This window comes from Archocentrus centrarchus, chromosome 14 (assembly GCF_007364275.1).
Source record: "Archocentrus centrarchus isolate MPI-CPG fArcCen1 chromosome 14, fArcCen1, whole genome shotgun sequence".
NCBI classification, from domain to species: domain Eukaryota; kingdom Metazoa; phylum Chordata; class Actinopteri; order Cichliformes; family Cichlidae; genus Archocentrus; species Archocentrus centrarchus.
This window is the reverse complement of record NC_044359.1, coordinates 2347764-2357079: the sequence shown is the minus strand read 5'-3', so window position 1 is coordinate 2357079 and position 9316 is coordinate 2347764.

The following is a 9316-nucleotide window of genomic DNA, read 5'->3' as shown; positions in this document are numbered from 1 at the left end:
GCCCTAGGACAAGTTCGTTCAAATAGCAGGCGTGGAAATGGCAAAAATTGACACCTTCAATTGAAGATGGCCGACTTCCTGTAGGGTTTGGGGTATGGGTCCAAGAGACTTTTTTGTACGTCTTAGGATGTTACATGAGCCTGTACATTTTCATACATGTAGATAAAACGTAGCTCCGGGGCTACTCAAAAAACTTGCTATTTTAAGATATTCCGAGCTGCCACTAGGCGGCGCTCTACCGTTTATGGACTTTATGCATATGAGTGTGTTCAGGGCAGCATGCTTATCACACCACTGAAGTTTGAGCCAGATTGGGCAAGTTGGCTTTGAGTTACAGCCATTTTTGTGTTCATGGCGAATCATCGAACTTTGCCGTCCCATAAGGGTCACGCCCTTTTGTCAAAAACTCACAGTTTTGAAAACACAGTAAGTCCAACTTCTTAAGGCTTTCCAGGTGAAATTTGAGATGGTTCTGCTAAACCACCTTGGAGCTGGACCTCCAAGTGTAAAATATGACATTTCCTGTTCCCACTAGGTGGCGCTGCGACTGATATTAAATATTGTCATATGTATGTATTCAGGGAGGCACCCTCATCCTACTGGAGAAGTTTGATGCACATTGGATCATGTAGGTATGAATGAGAGGCAATCAAAATTTCATGGCGAATGATCAAAGTTCAAAGGGGCATAAGGACCCCTCCCCCTTGGCAAAAACTCACCATTTTCGAGATTTAGATTCCCCTGGGGGTGTAGGTTAGACAAACCAAATATGAAGATGATAACGTGTAAAACCTCTGAGTTATTAGAAAAAGTGTGAGGGCTGCAAATCGCCAAATTTGCATAATTAATTCAAAATGGCGGACTTCCTGTTGGGTTTAGGGCATGGCTCCAAGAGGATTTTTTGTGCGCGCGGACATGATATACATGTGTATGAAGTTTCATTCATGTACGTGAAACACAGCGGTGGGGCTCCAGTTTAGGGGGCGCTAGCGAGCCATTTGGGCGCGCCCTTGCCCGAGCCCATTAAAATACTTAAATTTTCACCAGGTGTGACGCATGTGCAAAGTTTCATGAGTTTTTGAATATGATAAAGCCCCCAAAAAGCCAATTCATTTGCCTGAATAATAATAATAAAAAAAATTAAAGCCGCAAGCGGCGATGAGCGGGCCCTCGCACCTGGCGCGCGTCGACCCCTGGCGCGCTCCAGCCAAGCCGCGCGTCGACCCGTGGCACGCTCCAGCCGAACCGCGCTCGGAGGTTCTCGCAGAAGAGAGAGTAGCTGGCTCACCCGGCTGCTGACAGCTCAGCAGGCTAGCCGTACTTCGCGTCGATCGTCTCCCGCTTCCACTAGGTGGCGTCGGTGAGTGCCCACTAATTAATATGTCACAATGCTCTATGTAATGCCTGCAGCCATCAATGAAACTGTAATGACCATAGGATGATGAGTATCAGTGTCCTACTGATTTCCTGTTGCCACTAGGTGGCGTTATGAGTGTGAAACAAAGCTGATAGAGGGGTGTGTCCAGTCTCCCTTACCCTCCCATTAAGCCTGTGAAGTTTGAGGCACATCGGACAATGTATGTCAGAGATGTAACAATTTGGTGCACTGTGGTATATGAGTAAAATCCCGCATTTAGAGGGTTGCTACGGCAACACCGTTCAATATTCTACAAAACCATGAATATCTTTTGATGGGCTACTTGTGTAGATGATCTGGAGCCATTTTGGTGTGACTGGATGAAAAGCTGTAGTAGAAGATGATTGAAATAGCAGGCCTGAAAAATGTGAAAAATGCTGCAAAAATGACACCTTAATTAGAACATGTCAGGCTTCCTGTTGGATTTCGGCTATCGGTCCAAGAGACTTTTTTGTACGTCTTAGGATGTTACTTCAGCATGCACGATTTCAGGTACACAGACCAAGCACTGCCCTGGGGCTGATGTTTAGAACCTATCTGGGCCTGAAATGGAAAAAAAGTCCAAATTCAGAGGGTTGCTACGGCAACACCGTTCAATATTCTACAAAACCATGAATATCTTTTGATGGGCTACTTGTGTGGATGATCTGGAGCCATTTTGGTCTCACTGGGTCAAATGCCGTAGGAGGAGTTGAGGCAAAAAGGCCTGAAAAAGGGGAAAAATGCTGCAAAAATGACACTTTAAAGTGAACGTGGCTGACCTCCTGTTGGGTTTCGGCTATCGGTCCAAGAGAGTTTTTTGTAGATGTTAGCATCTTACATCAGCAGGCACATTTTCAGGTACATAGAGAAAGCACAGCCCAGGGGCTGATGTTTAGAATCTCTGTGAATTTGAAATTGGAAAAAGTCCAAATTCAGAGGGTTGCCATGGCAACACCGTTCAATATTCTACAAAACCCTGAATAACTTTTGATGGGCTACTTGTGTAGATGATCTGGAGCCAATTTGGTGTCACTGGGTGAAATGCCCTAGGACAAGTTCGTTCAAATAGCAGGCGTGGAAATCGCAAAAATTGACACCTTCAATTGAAGATGGCCGACTTCCTGTAGGGTTTGGGGTATGGGTCCAAGAGACTTTTTTGTACGTCTTCGTATGTTACATGAGCCTCTACATTTTCATACATGTAGATAAAACGTAGCTCCGGGGCTACTCAAAAAACTTGCTATTTTAAGATATTCCGAGCTGCCACTAGGCGGCGCTCTAACGTTTATGGACTTTATGCATATGAGTGTGTTCAGGACAGGGTGCTTATCACACCACTGAAGTTTGAGCCAGATTGGGCAAGTTGGCTTTGAGTTACAGCCATTTTTGTGTTCATGGCGAATCATCGAACTTTGCCGTCCTATAAGGGTCACGCCCTTTTGTCAAAAACTCACAGTTTTGAAAACACAGTAAGTCCAAGTTCTTAAGGCTTTCCAGGTGAAATTTGAGATGGTTCTGCTAAACCACCTTGGAGCTGGACCTCCAAGTGTAAAATATGACATTTCCTGTTCCCACTAGGTGGCGCTGCGACTGATATTAAATATTGTCATATGTATGTGTTCAGGGGGGCACCCTCATCGTACTGGAGAAGTTTGATGCACATTGGATCATGTAGGTATGAATGAGAGGCAATCAAAATTTCATGGTGAATGATCAAAGTTCAAAGGGGCATAAGGACCCCTCCCCCTTGGCAAAAACTCACCATTTTCGAGATTTAGATTCCCCTGGGGGTGTAGGTTAGACAAACCAAATATGAAGATGATAACGTCTAAAACCTCTGAGTTATTAGAAAAAGTGTGAGGGCTGCAAATCGGCAAATTTGCATAATTAATTCAAAATGGCTGACTTCCTGTTGGGTTTAGGGCATGGCTCCAAGAGGATTTTTTGTGCGCCTGGACATGATATACATGTGTATGAAGTTTCATTCATGTACGTGAAACACAGCGGTGGGGCTCCAGTTTAGGGGGCGCTAGCGAGCCATTTGGGCGCGCCCTTGCCCGAGCCCATTAAAATACTTAAATTTTCACCAGGTGTGATGCATGTGCAAAGTTTCATGAGTTTTTGAATATGATAAAGCCCCCAAAAAGCCAATTCATTTGCCTGAATAATAATAAAAATTAAAGCCGCAAGCGGCGATGAGCGGGCCCTCGCACCCGGCGCGCGTCGACCCCTGGCGCGCTCCAGCCAAGCCGCGCGTCGACCCGTGGCACGCTCCAGCCGAACCGCGCTTGGAGGTTCTCACAGACGAGAGAGTAGCTGGCTCACCCGGCTGCTGACGGCTCAGCAGGCTAGCCGTACTTCGCGTCGATCGTCTCCCGCTTCCACTAGGTGGCGTCGGTGAGTGCCCACTAATTAATATGTCACAATGCTCTATGTAATGCCTGCAGCCATCAATGAAACTGTAATGACCATAGGATGATGAGTATCAGTGTCCTACTGATTTCCTGTTGCCACTAGGTGGCGTTATGAGTGTGAAACAAAGCTGATAGAGGGGTGTGTCCGGTCTCCCTTACCCTCCCATTAAGCCTGTGAAGTTTGAGGCAGATCGGACAATGTATGTCAGAGATGTAACAATTTGGTGCACTGTGGTATATGAGTAAAATCCCACATTTAGAGGGTTGCTACGGCAACACCGTTCAATATTCTACAAAACCATGAATATCTTTTGATGGGCTACTTGTGTAGATGATCTGGAGCCATTTTGGTGTGACTGGATGAAAAGCTGTAGTAGAAGATGATTCAAATAGCAGGCCTGAAAAATGTGAAAAATGCTGCAAAAATGACACCTTAATTAGAACATGTCAGGCTTCCTGTTGGATTTCGGCTATCGGTCCAAGAGACTTTTTTGTACGTGTTAGGATGTTACTTCAGCATGCACGATTTCAGGTACACAGACCAAGCACTGCCCTGGGGCTGATGTTTAGAACCTATCTGGGCCTGAAATGGAAAAAAAGTCCAAATTCAGAGGGTTGCTACGGCAACACCGTTCAATATTCTACAAAACCATGAATATCTTTTGATGGGCTACTTGTGTGGATGATCTGGAGCCATTTTGGTCTCACTGGGTCAAATGCCCTAGGAGGAGTTGAGGCAAAAAGGCCTGAAAAAGGCGAAAAATGCTGCAAAAATGACACTTTAAAGTAAACGTGGCTGACTTCCTGTTGGGTTTGGGCTATCGGTCCAAGAGAGTTTTTTGTAGATGTTAGCATCTTACATCAGCAGGCACATTTTCAGGTACATAGAGAAAGCACAGCCCAGGGGCTGATGTTTAGAATCTCTGTGAATTTGAAATTGAAAAAAGTCCAAATTCAGAGGGTTGCCATGGCAGCACCGTTCAATATTCTACAAAACCCTGAATAACTTTTGATGGGCTACTTGTGTAGATGATCTGGAGCCAATTTGGTGTCACTGGGTGAAATGCCCTAGGACAAGTTCGTTCAAATAGCAGGCGTGGAAATCGCAAAAATTGACACCTTCAATTGAAGATGGCCGACTTCCTGTAGGGTTTAGGGTATGGGTCCAAGAGACTTTTTTGTACGTCTTAGTATGTTACATGAGCATGTACATTTTCATACATGTAGATAAAACGTAGCTCCGGGGCTACTCAAAAAACTTGCTATTTTAAGATATTCCGAGCTGCCACTAGGCGGCGCTCTAACGTTTATGGACTTTATGCATATGAGTGTGTTCAGGGCAGCATGCTTATCACACCACTGAAGTTTGAGCCAGATTGGGCAAGTTGGCTTTGAGTTACAGCCATTTTTGTGTTCATGGCGAATCATCGAACTTTGCCGTCCCATAAGGGTCACGCCCTTTTGCCAAAAACTCACAGTTTTGAAAACACAGTAAGTCAAACTTCTTAAGGCTTTCCAGGTGAAATTTGAGATGGTTCTGCTAAACCACCTTGGAGCTGGACCTCCAAGTGTAAAATATGACATTTCCTGTTCCCACTAGGTGGCGCTGCGACTGATATTAAATATTGTCATATGTATGTGTTCAGGGGGGCACCCTCATCCTACTGGAGAAGTTTGATGCACATTGGATCATGTAGGTATGAATGAGAGGCAATCAAAATTTCATGGCGAATGATCAAAGTTCAAAGGGGCATAAGGACCCCTCCCCCTTGGCAAAAACTCACCATTTTCGAGATTTAGATTCCCCTGGGGGTGTAGGTTAGACAAACCAAATATGAAGATGATAACGTCTAAAACCTCTGAGTTATTAGAAAAAGTGTGAGGGCTGCAAATCGCCAAATTTGCATAATTAATTCAAAATGGCGGACTTCCTGTTGGGTTTAGGGCATGGCTCCAAGAGGATTTTTTGTGCGCCTGGACATGATATACATGTGTATGAAGTTTCATTCATGTACGTGAAACACAGCGGTGGGGCTCCAGTTTAGGGGGCGCTAGCGAGCCATTTGGGCGCGCCCTTGCCCGAGCCCATTAAAATACTTAAATTTTCACCAGGTGTGACGCATGTGCAAAGTTTCATGAGTTTTTGAATATGATAAAGCCCCCAAAAAGCCAATTCATTTGCCTGAATAATAATAAAAATAAAAATAAAAATAAAAATAATAAACGAAGCAATTACAATAGGGCCTTCGCACAGTTCGTGCTCGGGCCCTAATAATAAAAAAATAATAATAATTAAAGCCGCAAGCGGCGATGAGCGGGCCCTCGCACCCGGCGCGCGTCGACCCCTGGCGCGCTCCAGCCAAGCCGCGCGTCGACCCGTGGCACGCTCCAGCCGAACCGCGCTCGGAGGTTCTCGCAGACGAGAGAGTAGCTGGCTCACCCGGCTGCTGACGGCTCAGCAGGCTAGCCGTACTTCGCGTCGATCGTCTCCCGCTTCCACTAGGTGGCGTTGCTGAGTGCCCACTAATTAATATGTCACAATGCTCTATGTAATGCCTGCAGCCATCAATGAAACTGTAATGACCATAGGATGATGAGTATCAGTGTCCTACTGATTTCCTGTTGCCACTAGGTGGCGTTATGAGTGTGAAACAAAGCTGATAGAGGGGTGTGTCCGGTCTCCCTTACCCTCCCATTAAGCCTGTGAAGTTTGAGGCAGATCGGACAATGTATGTCAGAGATGTAACAATTTGGTGCACTGTGGTATATGAGTAAAATCCCACATTTAGAGGGTTGCTACGGCAACACCGTTCAATATTCTACAAAACCATGAATATCTTTTGATGGGCTACTTGTGTAGATGATCTGGAGCCATTTTGGTGTGACTGGATGAAAAGCTGTAGTAGAAGATGATTGAAATAGCAGGCCTGAAAAATGTGAAAAATGCTGCAAAAATGACACCTTAATTAGAACATGTCAGGCTTCCTGTTGGATTTCGGCTATCGGTCCAAGAGACTTTTTTGTACGTGTTAGGATGTTACTTCAGCATGCACGATTTCAGGTACACAGACCAAGCACTGCCCTGGGGCTGATGTTTAGAACCTATCTGGGCCTGAAATGGAAAAAAAGTCCAAATTCAGAGGGTTGCTACGGCAACACCGTTCAATATTCTACAAAACCATGAATATCTTTTGATGGGCTACTTGTGTGGATGATCTGGAGCCATTTTGGTCTCACTGGGTCAAATGCCCTAGGAGGAGTTGAGGCAAAAAGGCCTGAAAAAGGCGAAAAATGCTGCAAAAATGACACTTTAAAGTAAACGTGGCTGACTTCCTGTTGGGTTTGGGCTATCGGTCCAAGAGAGTTTTTTGTAGATGTTAGCATCTTACATCAGCAGGCACATTTTCAGGTACATAGAGAAAGCACAGCCCAGGGGCTGATGTTTAGAATCTCTGTGAATTTGAAATTGAAAAAAGTCCAAATTCAGAGGGTTGCCATGGCAACACCGTTCAATATTCTACAAAACCCTGAATAACTTTTGATGGGCTGCTTGTGTAGATGATCTGGAGCCAATTTGGTGTCACTGGGTGAAATGCCCTAGGACAAGTTCGTTCAAATAGCAGGCGTGGAAATCGCAAAAATTGACACCTTCAATTGAAGATGGCCGACTTCCTGTAGGGTTTGGGGTATGGGTCCAAGAGACTTTTTTGTACGTCTTAGTATGTTACATGAGCATGTACATTTTCATACATGTAGATAAAACGTAGCTCCGGGGCTACTCAAAAAAGTTGCTATTTTAAGATATTCCGGGCTGCCACTAGGCGGCGCTCTAACGTTTATGGACTTTATGCGTATCAGTGTGTTCAGGACAGGGTGCTTATCACACCACTGAAGTTTGAGCCAGATTGGGCAAGTTGGCTTGGAGTTACAGCCATTTTTGTGTTCATGGCGAATCATCGAACTTTGCCGTCCCATAAGGGTCACGCCCTTTTGTCAAAAAGTCACAGTTTTGAAAACACAGTAAGTCCAACTTCTTAAGGCTTTCCAGGTGAAATTTGAGATGGTTCTGCTAAACCACCTTGGAGCTGGACCTCCAAGTGTAAAATATGACATTTCCTGTTCCCACTAGGTGGCGCTGCGACTGATATTAAATATTGTCATATGTATGTGTTCAGGGGGGCACCCTCATCCTACTGGAGAAGTTTGATGCACATTGGATCATGTATGTATGAATGAGAGGCAATCCAAATTTCATGGCGAATGATCAAAGTTCAAAGGGGCATAAGGACCCCTCCCCCTTGGCAAAAACTCACCATTTTCGAGATTTAGATTCCCCTGGGGGTGTAGGTTAGACAAACCAAATATGAAGATGATAACGTCTAAAACCTCTGAGTTATTAGAAAAAGTGTGAGGGCTGCAAATCGCCAAATTTGCATAATTAATTCAAAATGGCGGACTTCCTGTTGGGTTTAGGGCATGGCTCCAAGAGGATTTTTTGTGCGCCTGGACATGATATACATGTGTATGAAGTTTCATTCATGTACGTGAAACACAGCGGTGGGGCTCCAGTTTAGGGGGCGCTAGCGAGCCATTTGGGCGCGCCCTTGCCCGAGCCCATTAAAATACTTAAATTTTCACCAGGTGTGACGCATGTGCAAAGTTTCATGAGTTTTTGAATATGATAAAGCCCCCAAAAAGCCAATTCATTTGCCTGAATAATAATAAAAATAATAATAATAAAAATAATTAAAGCCGCAAGCGGCGATGAGCGGGCCCTCGCACCCGGCGCGCGTCGACCCCTGGCGCGCTCCAGCCAAGCCGCGCGTCGACCCGTGGCACGCTCCAGCCGAACCGCGCTCGGAGGTTCTCGCAGACGAGAGAGTAGCTGGCTCACCCGGCTGCTGACGGCTCAGCAGGCTAGCCGTACTTCGCGTCGATCGTCTCCCGCTCCCACTAGGTGGCGTCGGTGAGTGCCCACTAATTAATATGTCACAATGCTCTATGTAATGCCTGCAGCCATCAATGAAACTGTAATGACCATAGGATGATGAGTATCAGTGTCCTACTGATTTCCTGTTGCCACTAGGTGGCGTTATGAGTGTGAAACAAAGCTGATAGAGGGGTGTGTCCAGTCTCCCTTACCCTCCCATTAAGCCTGTGAAGTTTGAGGCACATCGGACAATGTATGTCAGAGATGTAACAATTTGGTGCACTGTGGTATATGAGTAAAATCCCACATTTAGAGGGTTGCTACGGCAACAGCGTTCAATATTCTACAAAACCATGAATATCTTTTGATGGGCTACTTGTGTAGATGATCTGGAGCCATTTTGGTGTGACTGGATGAAAAGCTGTAGTAGAAGATGATTCAAATAGCAGGCCTGAAAAATGTGAGAAATGCTGCAAAAATGAAACCTTAATTAGAACATGTCAGGCTTCCTGTTGGATTTCGGCTATCGGTCCAAGAGACTTTTTTGTACGTCTTAGGATGTTACTTCAGCAT